Consider the following 7419-nt stretch of genomic DNA (forward strand, 5'->3'; position numbering starts at 1 on the left):
TGGGAATTGCTTTCCTTCCCTTTGAAGCCCCACATCCTTACCCCTTTCTCCTTAGTTCTGGATGACATTTATACCTCATTTTGCCTGACTGTCTTTGGAATATCCATGTCTTCAAGGATTCCCTATACCTAGGAAATTAAGTTTGATTTTCTCTGCTGATCTGTCTCATGTCAATCTGATTCTCAGTCTGGCTAGAAGGTCCTCGAAGGGCAGAGAGAATTCCTCTTCCTCGATAATATTGAAACCTATTTACTTTTTTTTTTTTTTAAGATTTTATCCATTTGACAGAGAGAGAGAGATCACAAGTAGAGAGAGAGAGAGAGGAGGAAGCAGGCTCCCTGCCTAGCAGAGAGCCGGATGTGGGACTTGATCCTAGAACCCTGAGATCAGGACCTGAGCCGAAGGCAGAGGCTCAACCCACTGAGCCACCCAGGCAGCCCCATAAAACCTATTTACTTTTAATTATTAATGAATTTTTTAAAAAACATGTTCAACCATGTCCCTTCAGAATTATTTCAGTGCATAGTAAATGCCGCAAGAGTGGCATATCCAGTGTACTACCGTCATTCAGTAGAAGCAAGGTCATGATCAATTTTGACTGAGGTTAATGAAGGTTCTCTAAAGGAAACAGGATTTGAGCCTTAATAAGACAGGTGGGAACTGGTTGAATGGTTGAGTTTAGTGAAGAAATGTGGGTCTCAGGCAAAATAAAAATCACCTTATCTGTGTTATTTCTGTATACATGGGAGCCTTCAAGATATAGAGATAATGATGAAGACAGTTATCAATAGTGTAGTATGTGATGGGGCCTACCAGTGAACTGTCAAGAAAGAATTTTTGAAACTTTTTTGTGCAAAAAAAGGTGCTTTTATTATAGCTGGGTGACAGGACCCATGGGCAGAAAGAGCTGCACTGAATTGCAAGATGTGACTGTATATTTTTTAGTCAATGGGGGTTAGGGAGAGCGTAAGTCTAAGGAATTTGCACATGTTAAAAGCAAGGTCTCCAAGACCTTGGAGAACTAGCTATTGTTAAGATAATGTTGCTTTTATTTTTGTCTAGTAAAACATTAGTTATGAGACACTTCAAATGTACATCAGTGCACTATATGTTTGAAAGATGATTGCTAACATATATCTTGGGGAGGGGTCATGGTTACAGTTATCAGAGGAAAGTAGCACTAAGGAGAGTAAAACAATAGTGATAAAACATTAAAGGAGGTCTTTGAGGGAGCTGTAGGACTGTTGTAATCTATATGCCTCAGGAATTCTGTCTGGAGACCTGGAGCTAAAGCAAAGTCTGGCCTCTGTACTCCCCCCTCCCACCTGCCTCCATACTCCTCCCCCCCCACCCCATACTCCCGCCTCCATCAGTTTGCATAATAAAAGCAGTTATAACCAAAAGCTGGTCATTGATGGAGTAGGTCATTGAGAAGATGTGGCCACTGGTTGACCCTTAAGCTGGACCCAGTCTTCTCCCTCCCTTCCCTGTCCTTGGAGTATATATTCTGCCCACTGTTCCCACAAGGCAGCCCATTTTCAAGAGCAGAGCCTTAAGAAAGCAATGTAGGTTGAGACTATTTGAACAGTATGTGTAACAGAACTCAGGTAAGGTGTCTATATAAATTTTTAGGACTCTAGTGGGTGGGTGCAGAGATCTACCCATCTTGCTGCTGCCTAAAACAAGCCTTGTAAGTAAGTTCCCTTGCTTATTAAACTTGTCACTTATCACTCTGGAGTGGCGGCCTCTTTCCTCAATCTTTCCTTGCTCTTCAAACACAGGGGTCAGTTTCAGGGTTCACATGGGAAGCTCCTGAATTTGCAAACCAACAATTATTCATGCAAGGAAATAATGAACTTTTTCGGAGAGTTACAGATTGGCATAGATGAGGTAATGTCTTAGCAGATTTTGATAGATAAACTAAGCTTACATAAAAACAGGGTTTTGTGAAATACTGTGATATGTAGTGAGCATTGGAGCAATATGGGTCTTGATAGGTAGAAGACTGTCTTTTTTAGGAAGTTGAATTGTAAATAGTGAATACAATGGAAATTAAGGTAGAAAGACCAGGGAGCTGAGGAAGGTGTGGTTTAAAAAAAAGATAAAAGATCTCAAAAGGTCAATGATTGTGGATTCCAAGGATGTCCAGTGCATGGCCATTAAAATGTGTTATAAAGTGAAATGGAAGAAAATCTTTAAACATTTTTTTGTTAAGTTTTAGCAGAAACATGTACACACATGTACACATAAATGTACTAGGTTTCCAACTCAATTAATCTTCATATATATCAACCTGTGAAAATACAGCCCATAGAAAAATACAGAGTATTTTCAAAAATGCAGAATATTTCCTGTACCTCTTTCCAGTCATATCCCTCTCCCAGAATTACCTTATTTGGATTTCTATTACCCTTGAATATTTTGCCTAGTCTTAACATTTCTTATAAATGGTACCAAATAGTATATGTTCTTTTGTCCCTGACTTCTACTCAATATAAATTTGTGAGATTCATCCATGACATAGTTTTATTCTTTCTTTTTTTATTGCTGTGTAGCATCTAATTCTATGAAGATTACTATAATTTACTTACCCTTTCTAGAGTTGATACCATTTGAATTGTTTTTAGTTTTGGCCACCACAAATAAGGCTTCTGTTACATTTTTGTATATTCCTTTCTTTTTTTTTTTAAGATTTTATTTATTTTGTTTTGACAGAGAGAGAGCACAAGCAGGGGGAGTGGCAGGCAGAGAGAGAAGCAGACTCCCTGCTGAACAGAGAGCCCCACTTGGGGCTTGATCTCAGGACCTTGAGCCAGAGGTAGATGCTTAACTGACTGAGCCCCTAGGGTGCCCTTTTTTGTATATTTCTTTTGATGGGCATATTAATTCATTTCTCTTGGGTGTATATATCTAGAAGTTAATCAGTGAGTCAAAGGGCATACAAAATACAACCGTAGTAGACACTGCTAAAATGATTATGTCAATTTAATCTCTCATGAATCTTGCCAAAACTTGGCATTGACAATCTTTTAAAGTCTACGTCCATACCACCCTGAACGCGCCCGATCTCGTCAGATCTTGGAAGCTAAGCAGGGTCGGGCCTGGTTAGTACTTGGATGGGAGACAATCTTTTAAAAAATGTTAGTTAGGGCACCTGGTTGGCTCAGTGGGTTAAGCCTTTGCCTTCAGCTCAGGTCATGATCTTAGGGGCCCGGGATCGAGCCCGGCATTGGGCTCTCTGCTCAGCAGGGAGCCTGCTTCCCCCCCCAACCCCCTCTGCCTGCCTCTTTGCCTACTTGTGATCTCTGTCAAATAAATAAAATCTTTAGAAAAAAATGTCAGTTATCTTGTTGGGTGTTCGGTATTATTGTATTTATATATTTAATTTTCATCTAACTAATGAATGTTGAGCACTTATCTTTTCATGTATAGGTTGACTACTTGAATTGTTTATGAAGTGCCTATTTAAGTGTGTTACCTGTTGTTAAAAATTGAATTATGTGAGACTTCCATTTCTGGAAGGTGAAGTCTCTATACTTTTTCCTACCCCTTGCAGTAAGTACAGCTAAAAGCCCTGGACATTATATATAAAACAAACATGAGAAGACTCTTAAAGATGAGGGGAAGGGAGTCCCAGATAGGTACCCGAGAGCTGAATAACTGACTGAGATGAGTTCTTTGGGTTTTCTTTTTGCTTTAATTATCTCAGATGGGGTATTGGAGAAGTTGGAAACCTGGAAATGCCAGTAAGTACAGATTTTTAAAAGACCTCATAAAAAGCCTGCTCTCTTTAGACAAATGCCCAGGAGTGGGGCAGTCTAGAAAGAGAGAAAATGTTGACCAATAACTGCTTTACTCCAGCCAAACTCGACAGGAAAAAGTGAACCATCCCCTCTCTCACATACAAACAAATACACACATCAGCAAGAGCTGAGTGGGAAGCCTACACTTGGCCTGTGCCAGACTTTACAAGGTGCCAGAACCCTGCCCCCACTCCCATACCTACCAACAAGGGTGGCATCAGAAAAGGTCTAGTGGGAACTAGGACTTTTGTTCCCACCTTGCAGTAAAGAAGGACCTCAGGCCCTGGGATTCAGTGGAGACCATATTGGAGCTTGGACTTCTACTCCCACCGGAACAAATTACCCTTGCCCTCCTCATTTGGGTGATGTCAGAGGACAACAAATAGAAAGTTTGGACATTCACCATCATCCAGATATAAAAAGATTTTTACCTCTCACAGTATAAGTGGAGGCCATGCAAAAGCAGTAAGAAGAGATGTGCCCCATTACCACTTCTTAGCAATGGAGACACTGAATTCCCCTAGCTCTGTGTTAATGAAGACTGAGTATAGAAGTTTCGCTTTCATCCTGACCTGCCAGTAACAAGATAGTGTCCTTACTTTTGCTAGAGCAGTATTAGAGGAGGACTGCTAAAACACTGGATTTAAATATGGTCCAAATCTTAAAATATGCACAATGTTCAGATGTCAATTAAAAATTATCCATTGTGCTCCAAGACTAAAAATGGATTCCAACTTAAAAAGCAGACAATAAACAGATTCCAAATCCAACATGATTCAAATTTTAGCATTACCAGAAAAGAATTTAACATAACCATTATAAAAATACTTCAGTGAATAATTATAACACAATCGAGACCGATGAAAAAAATAGAAACTCTGGGCAAAGAAATAAAAAGTTACAGAAAAACAAAAAGCTGTTATAAAGAAAAGCCAAATGGAAATTTAAAAAATAAAAATAAATAAAATAAATGTAAAACTTAAAAAGCAACTTATGGGCTCAATAGCAGAACGGAGAAGATGGGGGAAAAAAATAATTGAACTTGCGGAGAGAACAATAGAAATGACCAATTCTGAAAAACACAAAAAAATTGACTGAAAAAAAACACACAACTTCAGGAACATGTGGGACTAAAACAAAAAGATCTACCATTTGGGTCTTCAGAATTCTAGGAGGAGACAGAATGAGAGAATGGGACAGAAAAAGTATTCAAAGAAATAATGATTGAAAGTTTCACAAATTTGGAAAAATGCAGACCTATAGGGTCAAGAAGAACAGTTAACTCCAAACAAGATAAACCCAAATAAATCTATCTCAAGACAGAAGTTAAACTTCAGAAAACTAAAGATGAAAAAAAAAAAAAGTCTTGAAAGCAGTTAGAGAGAAGTGATAAATTACTTATAGCAGGAAAATCAGTCAAATGATAGCAGATTTCTTATTATAAACTGTGGAGTTCACAACATTTTCAAGTACCGAGAAAAATGAACATACAAACTCTTTATTTGTATCTGGGAAAATATTCTTTACAAATAAAAGAGAAATCAAGACATTGGCAGATGAAGGAAAACTGAGAGAATTTGTCACCAATAGATCTACCCCTAAAAGAATGGCTACAGGAAATTCTCTAAGCAGAAAAGAATATAATAAAATAAGGAATCTTGGAACATCAGCAAGTAAGAAAGAATATGGTAAGCAAACTTGTGGGTAAATACAAAAGACTTTCTTCTCCTTTAGAGTTTTCTGAATTATGTTTGATGGTTGAAACAAAATTGTAACACTGATAAATGTAGTTCTCAAAGTATATAAAGGTAATGTGTAAAATGATTATATTATAAATAGAAAGGGTAAAGAAATGTAAAGGGTAAAGGAATGTAAATGTAAAGGATGGTAAGCTTTCTGTATTTCCCTAGGACTGCTGAAGTGTTCATACCTGTAAACAGTGATTAGGTATACACACATGCATATATACACAAATCTTCGCTTATGTATTACATTGTACATATGTAATATAATATTTAGAATAACTATTAAGAAAGCTTTAAGAAGACACACTTAAAATACTATAGATAAAATGGAATTATAGAAAGTGTTCAAGTATCCTATAAGAAGGCAGAAAAACAAAATAGAAGAGAACAAACAGAATATTAAAAAAAAAAGGGAAAACTTAAGCCTTAAAAATATAAAAATTAGGGGCTCCTGTGTGTCTTAGTGGGTTAAAGCCTCTGCCTTCAACTCAGGTCATGATCCCAGCGTCCTGGGATGGAGCCCTGCATCGGGCTCTCTGCTCAGTGGGGATCCTGCTTCCCCCTCTCTCTCTGCCTGCCTCTCTGCCTACTTGTGATCTCTCTCTGTCAAATAAATAAATAAAATATTTAAACAAACAAACAAACAAAACTCACCAGGGACAGAAAGGAAAGCACATAAAGGTAAAATGGTGGTCAATATACTAAGAAGATATAACAATCCGAAATGTGTCTTTAGATAGAACTGAAAGGAGAAATAGACAAATCCACAATTATAGTTAGAGACTTCAACCTCTTCTCTCTCAAAAATTGATGGAACAACTAGACAGAAAATCAGGAAGTACATAGAAGAATTCAACAACGCCATCAACCAACAAGATCTAATGAATATTTATAGAACATGCCACCTTACAAGAGCAAAGTACATGGGTTTTTCCCAAGCACCTATGGAATATATACCAAGATCAACCATATCCTGGACCATAAACACACCTCAGCAGGAGAGAGCATATTCCCTGACCACATGGAATCAAACAAAAAGCAGTAATAGAAAAATAACAGAGGGGTGCCTGGGTGGCTCGGTTGGCTGGGCAGCTGCCTTTGGCTCAGGTAATGATCCCAGGGTCTTGGGATCCAGTCCCACATCTGGCTCCCTGCTCAGCGGGGAGTCTGCTTCTCCTTCTCCCTTACCTGCTGCTTCCTCTCCTTGGACTCCCTTGCGCACTCTCTCTGTCAAATAAATAAATACAATCTTTAAAAAAAGAAAAGAAAAAGAACAAAAAAACCCCAAACACAAAAAACATTAAAAGAAAAAACCCTTTATTATCCATGAATCAAAAGGAAGACCTGGGGGACCAAGGGTGGCTCAGTCAGCTAAGCCTCTAACTCTTGATTTTGTCTCAGTTCATGATCTCATGGTCCTGGGATGCAGCCTCCTGTCTAGCTCCATGCTCAGTGGGGAGTCTGTTTGAGGATTTCTCTCCCTCTCCCACCGCCCCTCCCTGCTCAAATAAATAAATAAATCCTTTTTTTTTTTTAAGGAAGTCTCAAAGGAAATTAAAAATACATTGAACTGAATGAAACCAGCAATAACAGAAGTGCAGGAGGGAAAAAATCCTTACTTTCAAATGTTCATTGTTAAAGTGTGCTATGAACTGATAGTGAATGAGCACTGCTTTTCCACAATCCCAGGAAGAGGAAGCCATTCTGGGGAATCTTGTATGGGCTTGTGTAAGTAAAATATCAATAGGCAAGTAAGTGACTGTTGAAATTTAAAAGAGAAAAACACAAACAAAAACACTAGGCAAAGAGTACTTTCCTTCTATTTAAAGTACCATGCCGGGGAGGAGCTTATAGAAAGATGAAAGTAATCT

This window comes from Lutra lutra, chromosome 1 (genome assembly GCF_902655055.1).
Source record: "Lutra lutra chromosome 1, mLutLut1.2, whole genome shotgun sequence".
Classification (NCBI taxonomy): Eukaryota; Metazoa; Chordata; class Mammalia; order Carnivora; family Mustelidae; genus Lutra; species Lutra lutra.